This window comes from Callithrix jacchus, chromosome 7, assembly GCF_049354715.1.
Source record: "Callithrix jacchus isolate 240 chromosome 7, calJac240_pri, whole genome shotgun sequence".
NCBI lineage: Eukaryota > Metazoa > Chordata > Mammalia > Primates > Cebidae > Callithrix > Callithrix jacchus.
The window spans coordinates 152,768,585-152,777,500 of NC_133508.1; positions in this window are offsets into that span (position 1 = coordinate 152,768,585).

The window sequence follows — 8,916 nt, forward strand, 5'->3', positions numbered from 1 at the left end:
GACTGAAGCTGTTCCTATTTGTCCATCGTGCTAGTCTCTGGGACTCATTCTTTAGAAAGACTATTATAAATAATTTCTTTTAAATTATAGCTAACTTAATCACACACAAAATTCCTTTGACAAATGCTCCTTCACAAAGCTTGTCATAACAGACCATGACATGCTTTGAGTTTCTAATTTTCCTATACGTCTCTCTCTTAAGTAATCAGTCATTTTACTTTAGAACAAACATTTACCTTACATGATTCTTTTTTTGTACAAAAGTATTCTCTTTTCTTTATAGCATTCCTTACCAAAAATATGCCATAACTTTTTTTCATATTTCTCTCCCTTACTGATTTTTTAACCCTCTTCAATAAATAACTTTAAAATAACCTCCAAATGACACAGCATTTTTTTTTCAATAAGAACACAACTTATAGAAGTATATGTCAGCTGGAATACTTATCCTTTGAAACCTTAAATTTTAGTGAAAACCTAGGAAGCAGAAAACCCTGAACTGTCTGATGGATATTAGTATTTTATAGATGAAACCATTCCACAATTTTAGAGACATGTTTTTCTACATCATAACCTTTTCATAATTAGAAGTGACCCAGATATTTAATGATCATTTATTACCTCCCCAGGCTCAGGTAATCCTTCCAGTTCAGCCTCCCATATAGCTGGCACTGTAGACATGTGCCACCACAACTGGCTAACTTTTCTACTTTTTTGTAGAATCTGGGTCTTGCTACATTGCCCAGGCTGGTCTAAACTCCTGGCTCAAGTGATCTTCCTGCCTTGACCTCCCAAAGTGTTGGGATTATAGATGTGAGCCACCATTTCCGGCCTATTTTTATCAATCATTTTAAAGTCAATTTTATTTACCAAAGATTCATGTAAACTTGAAAAGCATTTGGACTTAATTTATGAGTATTCATTTACTTATAGGCCAATTTTATAGCATGCTAGACATGACATAAAACATAATACATGTACACATACATAAACGTATCTAAACATGGATATGTACCTGCACAAAGATTCAATCGCTTTTACCTCACAACTCTAGCCATAAGATAGTAATACAAACTCACCACTTTATAAAAGATGGCTGAATCCAAATTCTTTTTCTGAGGAAATTGGAACCTGTTCACATGGCTAAACCTTGTTTGGTCTGATAGGTAATCTAAGGAAAGCTGTGTGTGGTCCAGAGTTTGGGTTATGTAGTTTTTGTGGCAGTTTTGATTTTAAAAACATCTTTTACCTCCTTTTTTTTCTTTCAGTTTCTAATGTTTCCATGTTAGCCAGAACTGGCTGACGTGTATAAGAAAAACAAACTCTCCAAGTAACCTTGAAATAGCAAGTTTTATCTTAACACGAGTACCTTAATAACAGGTTCAAAGCAGACAGAGCAGAAAATAAATTGATAGTTTAGAAAGCTGCTTAACTTTATGATTGCAGGCTAACCATTTAAACTCTGAATTTCCTTAGCGTAATTTGCCCATTAGTTAAAAATATGCACAAAAACTGGCAATGATATATAACCAGCGGACTCCCAGATAATCTAGGAAAGAGTTCACATGCTTCCTCACTGCATCCCCCAAAGCTTGACACAGTTCCAGGAAATACTCTGGGTTCCCAAAAAGGATGACAGAATCCCAGGCCAGGAGGTTGAAAACTGTTTCTCCCCCAGCGAGGACGGGAGCAGCCTATCTTGCTGCCTTCTGACAAGCAGATGGGACTCAGACTGGTTTTATTGGGTAGGACAGAGACTGTGCTGAATTATCCTTGGAGGGAGGGGTAACAGTAAACAGAGACGCAGACACAAACAAATCTGACGTAGATGGAGCACTCCAAATTGATCCTGAAGAGGGAAGAAGACTGGAGAAAAGTCCTGAGATCTTGTCTGAAACCCAGGTGTCACCACAGAGTGACCTGCATTCAGTCCAAATGTCACAGAAGTCCGTCCACATGGCACTGCAGATGACCTATACCAGGTCCAGATGACAACAAAGCCCAGATGGGAGAGACAGAGGATTTCTGGGTGCACTCCAGTTGACTTGCCCAGTCTTCTAAGTCCACTGACTTCTCAGATGCAAGAATCCCCAAGACAAAAGCAGTCTTGGTAACTGCTGGGAATTCCCTAAGGGCCCAACCATGGCGTCAGTTAGCCATGAGAAGCTGGTGTTTACAAGTAAACCCTGTCCTGCCTCTCAGCATAGGTGGGTAAGCCCTGGTGCACTGCCACAGCCAACTGGAAACCAGGTGTACAGGTTGAGTCACAGAAATACACAGTTCTTCACCTGGGGTACCAAATTTGTAACTGGAATGGCCTTTGGCCATTCACCAATGGTTAGCATTTAAATACAGTTGCTCTCCTTTCTCCACACCTTGCTTCTCCTGTATTTGGCCTCTGAGTACTGAGCAATGGGATTTGAGCCAGTCATACCATGACCATAAGTGTATAAATATTCTTTAAGTCCCTACCTTTGGTTCTTCTGGGTAGACACACAGAAGTATAACAGGGGAGGCGTGAAGTTGAAGGGAGTTCTCAATTTCAGGCTGTCCCAACACTTCCCCCTCATCCATCAATACACCAATCTTTAATGTTGTTTTGCAAAAATTATACAAATTACCCAAGACCTCTTTTGCTTGTTCTGAATTATTTTCATTCTGGTCTAATTTCTGTCTGTCTCCTGTTTCTTAGCTACATTTGCTCCTTACTATTTCACTTTTGCTCTTTGGGCCAGTAAGCAATTGTGGGTCTCCCTAAATTTTATGCTCAACTCTCAGACTACCCTATTTACAATTCCTCTTCTGCTTCTTTTTGGGTATATACCCTACCCCCGTGATCCCTTGAGGATTGAAATGCCAAATCTGACCCACAAGGCAGTGTTCCTGCCACACTTACCTGAACTCTAGTAAGGGAGAGACTTGTACATTTTATGCAAATTATTCTTCGAATACCATGCCCGTTGCTATAGCCATACCACACAGACAGGATAACAGGTTTTCTTTTGTCACTGAACATGAGAAATGCTGCAGAAATATGGGAGCACAGGGATCTGAAAGTAGAAGGTGGCCCCATTGGCCCAATGACAGAGGCAAGGGCAGAGCTACTCTACTTTATCTGGCCAGTACCAGTCACATAGCTCCCTTGAGTCACGTCCACACATCCGTACCATATCTGCCAATACCACCTCTGGAAAAAAGTTTCAATAATTCAAAATGCAAATCTTTATAGAAACTTAGAATCTGTGGTTGGGAAGCATAGATGGAAAGCATTTCGTGTCCCGTACTGCATTTATTAAGTACCCTATTTTATTCCTTTCTCCATTCCCATATGGTAAGTTTTGAGTCCTCATCTGCCAATTAATGACTGGTTTTCTAGGACTTAGCCTTGAAAAACCTTCATAATTATGGTGAAGGAAATATTAACAAGATAAGGAGAAATGTTTAGTCTTCTCCTAGAAGGTTAGTAAAACAGATACTAGTTTGTATCGTAAAATTCTCCTTGTAAATATTAATTTTAATTAAGAGTCGTATAAGACACGGTGACTTCAGAGATTATTTCTGTGGCCTCTGAAAGTAAACTTTAATATCTAAAATTCTGTGATTCTGATTGGTTGTCTTAATAATTTCTTGCCCTGGTAATAATATTTTAATTGAGTTCCCTATTTTCTAAAAGGTTTAAATGTACAGTATAGTAGATTGGATTTTGTTTCCCTCAAAGATATGTCCAAGCTTAACTCCCAGTACCTGTGAATGTGACCTTATTTGGAAAAAAGGTCTTTGCAGATATAATTAAGGAAAGGATCTTGAAATGAACTCATCTTGGATTAGAGTGGGCTGTATATCCAATGACAGGTGTCCTTATGAAACAAAAGAAGAAGACACATAGGGACACAGAAGATAATACCATGTAAAGATGGAGGCAGAGACTGGAGTGGTGTGTCTATAAGCCAAAGAGTGCCAATTTTCTGCAGTCATCAGAAGCTAGGAAAGAGGCATGGCATGAATTCCCTCAGAAACTCCAAAGTAACCAACCTCACTGCTACCCTGATTTCAGACTTTTGATCTCTATAACTGTGAGAGAATAAATTTTTGTTGTTTAAAGCCACCAAGTGGTAATTTGTTATAGCAATCCTAGGAAACTAATATGTGCATATAGGGTTGATTTTTCTAAATGAAATCAGAAGACTATTGTTGGTACTGCCCTCTTCTCCTTTGTTCATGGAGTTTAAAAACAAAGAAACAAAAGCTATTACTGGTAGATTTCTTCAGTAAACAAAAAATATATTCCCATTCAAATTAATAGAAGAGAATCCAAAAAACAGACATTATTCGTATTATGTCTTTGGAGGAGACAGCAAGATGGATGGTCCTAGTTATGAAAACCAAGATACCTCCTTCTGGGTTCCTAAAAATATTAATAATAGAACTACCATATGACCCAGGATTCCCACTCTGGGTACATATCCAAAGGAAATGAATAGGAAAATATACCTGCTGCAATAATATTCATTGCAGCATAATTCATATTAGACAAGATGTGAAAACCTAAGTGTCCATCAGTGCCTGAAGGGTTAAAGAAGTGTGGTATATACACAATGAAATATTATTCAGCCATAAGAAGAAGGAAATTCTGCCACTTGTGACAATATGGATGCACTGGGAAGACATTTTGCTAAGTGAAATAAGTCAGACACACAAAGACAAATACTTATATGATCTCAATTATGTGTGAAATCTTAAAAAGACAAACTCATAGAAGCAGAGAGGAGAAGGAGGGTTTGCAGGGTCTGGGTGGGTGGGGAAATGGGGAAATGTTAGTCAAAGAATATAAACTTTCAGTTATAAGATTAACGAGTTCTAGGGATCTAATATAACAGCATGGATGAATGCCTCAATTCATTTGATTATGGTTATCATTACACAATATATACATAGATCTGGTCATCATGTTGTACACCTTGAATACAGTTTGTCAGAATTTTAAAATTTAAAAAGTTAAAAGTAACACTGATTTTTAGGCATTAAAAAACCACAGACTTCTGGTGGGTTAGACACAGGCCAAGGAAGCTGCTTCCTGGGTAGAGTGGGAGGACAGATCAATGCAGTCCCTAAATCCTATTAACAATGGCAGAGTCACTGTGGAATCAAAAGGTGGGTAGCTGTATTTTTATTTTAATAGAACTGTCTATTTGTCCATTCTAAAAACATCTCTTCATTCATTCCACTGGTTCTCATCTATTTTGCTCCAAATTTTTCACAAGCATGCTGACAAATTTTGATCAATATGTAAAAATGTGCGCAGTGGAGTCACAAATTTAGTACATTGATGTGCAAAGAAACTCTAGCTGATTATCTATAACAAATCTGCCTTTTCTTGTGAGCCCTTATACCCATCCCATTAGGTGATACGGGGAAACAACCCGTAGCTTTTAATCGAGTCGGTTAAACTTGATCTGGTTAAGTAATTGAACAGTCTCCTAAGGTGAATAGAATTTTTATGTATGATTCAGTCTTTCAGATTTCCCCCTCTTTTCCCTATTTTAATCTGTGATGGAGTGTGGATGTTTGGTGTTGGGGTGAAGAGTGCTCCTCTGTCCCAACGCAACCCCAGCCTTGTGGAGGTGCTGCTGGTCTGATTCCATTCCTGGGCTAGTTTGCTCCAACCTCTCTAGGCTCACTGAGGATCTGGGAGACCTCCCTGATCATATCGGCATTGTTGGTGGCAGAGATCGCATACCTCCTCAGAGCTGTACCACCCATGTTGTCCCATGATTAGGCAGTGATCTTTGGAGTCCTCAGGTACAGGACCACTTTGGCACCTCCTGAAGTTGCAGTGAAGTCCTCTGGTAAGATCCCTAGCCAAGTCCTCAGCTACCATTCTCATCTCTGTAGAGCCTGTGAGAACCTCTGGGTGTCTTCCATGCTGTTATCACCATTTTTCCTTTCATGTGATGGTAGCAGCAGTGATTGTCATGGGGATAACTGGCAAGGAGTCTTCCTCTTTTAATTAAAATGAGACACAGATTAGCAGACTTTTTGTTTAAAAAGAAATCTAGCTGAGTTGTTAGTTTTAGTTTTCCCCCATGCATGTGAGAGAAGCAGGAAGAGCCAACAGTCTTCTTTTGATTTGAAAAGGAAATGCTATAATACTTTTTTTGAGTAATAATTATACCATTTTTACTAGGCAAATATAATGTTATTATCATTAAGCAATCAATGAGAGATGCAGATGACTTTTAAACATTGAAAGACTATTTTTTAAGAGAAGTTTTAAGTTCACAGCAAAACTGAGGAGAAAGAATAGAAAATTCCATATACCTCCTGTCATATAGATAATATTTAAAGATTAAAGTAGAATTTCTCAACTCCAGCATTATTGACACTTTAGACCTGACAATTCCTTGTTGTGGAGTCTGTTCTGTGCCCTTAAAGTTGTTTAATACCATCTCTAGCCTCTGCTCACTAGATGCCAGTGGCACTTTCTTTTTTTGAGACAGAGTCTTGTTCCATCGCCAGGTGCCAGGCTGGAGCTCAGTGGGCGATCTCGGCTCACTGCAACCTCCACCTCCTGGGTTCAAGCGATTCCCCTGCCTCAGCCTCCCAAGTAGCTGAGACTACAGGTGTGCACCACCATGCCCAGCTAATTTTTGTATTTTTAGTAGAGACGGGGTTTCACCATGTTGGCCAGGATGGTCTCGATCTCTTGACCTCGTGATCTGCCTGCTTCGGCCTCCCAAAGTGCTGGGATTACAGGCATGAGCCACCACACCAGGCCGCCAATGGCACTTTCTACCAACCATGACAATAAACATGTATCACAACACTGCCAAATATTTTCTAGTGGGTAAACAACTCCCATTAAAAAACCCCTAGGCTAAATGTTACTTTCACAGAGCCTTATAGTTTTAGTTTGCACATTTAGGTTTCTTATCCATTTTGAGTTATTTTTCGCATATCAAGTGAGGTAGTCAGTTTGTTGCCAAATGAGTTATAAAAAAGCTTTGAATTTTAATAAATTTTTGGATTTTGGAAATATATTTAAGAGTTTGAGAGCTTGTATTATTCTGTCCCCTGGTCACAGCTGGTCAGAGTAGACATGGACAGATCACCTGTGCCAGAAAGATTGTCATTTTAAGGACTGTAGGTTATATCTATATTGAATAATGACACTTAGAATTGTTCTATAGGTATTTTAGTCATTCGTTTTAGTCTCGGAGATGTTGAGTATATTAGTGTGTTCTCACATTGCTATAAAGAACTACCTGAGACTGGGTAATTTATAAAGAAAAGAGGTTTAATTGGCTGTACAGTTCTGCTGGCTGTACAGGAAGCATGGCTGAGGAGGCCTCAGGAAACTTACAATCACCGCAGAAGGCAAAGAGGAAGGAGGCACGTCTTTCACTGCTGGAGCAGGAGGAAGGGAGAGAAGGGGAAGGCGCTACACACTTTTGAACAATGAGATTTGGTGAGAACTCACTCACTAGCATGAGAACAGCAAGGAAGATCTGCCCCCATGATCCAGTCACCTCCCACCAGGCCTCTCCTCTTAACACTGGGGATTACAATTTGACATGAGATTTGGGCAGGGATGCAAATCCAAACCATATCACTGAGTGATGAATACTACTACTTATTGTTTTGAGGAGGGCCCTGACACAGTGATAGAAAACAAATGGATATGCTTCCATTTTAGATAAATGTTTGGGTTAGTAGTATCAATTATGTGCATCTTTTGTCTGCAACTTCATCTTTTACAGAACTGGCTGCCTACAAAGTTAATTGTTTTCTTCAAATTTCAGACTTAGGCTACTCTATGATAGACTATAATCATCATTTTCTTTGGGAATTGTGTGTATTTTTGGTTTAAGTATTTGCTTAGGATGGTCACAACGGCTCATGCTTGTAATGTCAGCAATTTGGGAGGCCGAGGCAGGTGGATCACTTGAGGCCAGGAGTTCAAGACCAGCCTGGCCAACATGGTAAAACTCCATCTCTGCCAAAAATACAAAAATTATCTGGGCATGGTGGTATGTGTCTGTAGTCCCAGCTACTTGGGAGGCTGAGGCAGGAGAATCACTTGAGTCTGGGAGGCAGAGTGAGCCAAGATTGCACCGCTGTACTCCAGCCGGGGTGACAGAGTAGGACTTTGTCTAAAAATGAAATGAACAAAAAAATTGCTCAGAACAGGTTGGGAGAACAGACCAGAAGAGAAGCATGCAGATCTGAAGTACTTTTCACTGTAATCTGGAAGACAGTGTGTGAAAAGGAACTCTATTGTGTCTGTGATAGCAGGGTCTAAGCAGGACCGTCAGTGAACCACACATGGACCTAGCTAAGGCTGAATAAGTCAGCCTTTGGGAACTGTACTGTCAACTATAATGTATTGGCTTCGTGGAGCCAGGTTCCATATCATACTTTGCATGGGAGGAAACAGGAGTGCTTTCCTGAATACAATGCATGTTCCCACTGTCAGTCATCCTCAAGGAAGAAATGTGGCCCATAGTTAGAGAAGGAGAGACTTTTCTCTGGCTGGATCTGGAGGAGAGAGAAACCATGGTTTGGGGAGGAAAAGATAGCTCGAAGGGGCTCCTGACCTTGAGAGGGAAGCTGTATTCTGTAATACTGTGACCCACTGAGGGTTAAAGAGAAAGATGACTGATGAGAAACCCTCTGCGGTAAAGTATGGCCAGTAGATTCTACAGTAATGTCAGCTGTGTATTGTTTTAAGTAATCATTGTTCCTGTGGTGTTGTAGTCCCTTCATCTTGAAGTCAGCAGTTAAATTTATAACAGCTAACATTTCCTGCACTGTGGGATTTTAGGGAGCTGTCTATGTCTATACGTGGGGTGAGGTATTAAGGGGACATCTCTGCAGAATGGAGAAATGATTTTGAGAGAGTAGGAAGAGATATTGTGA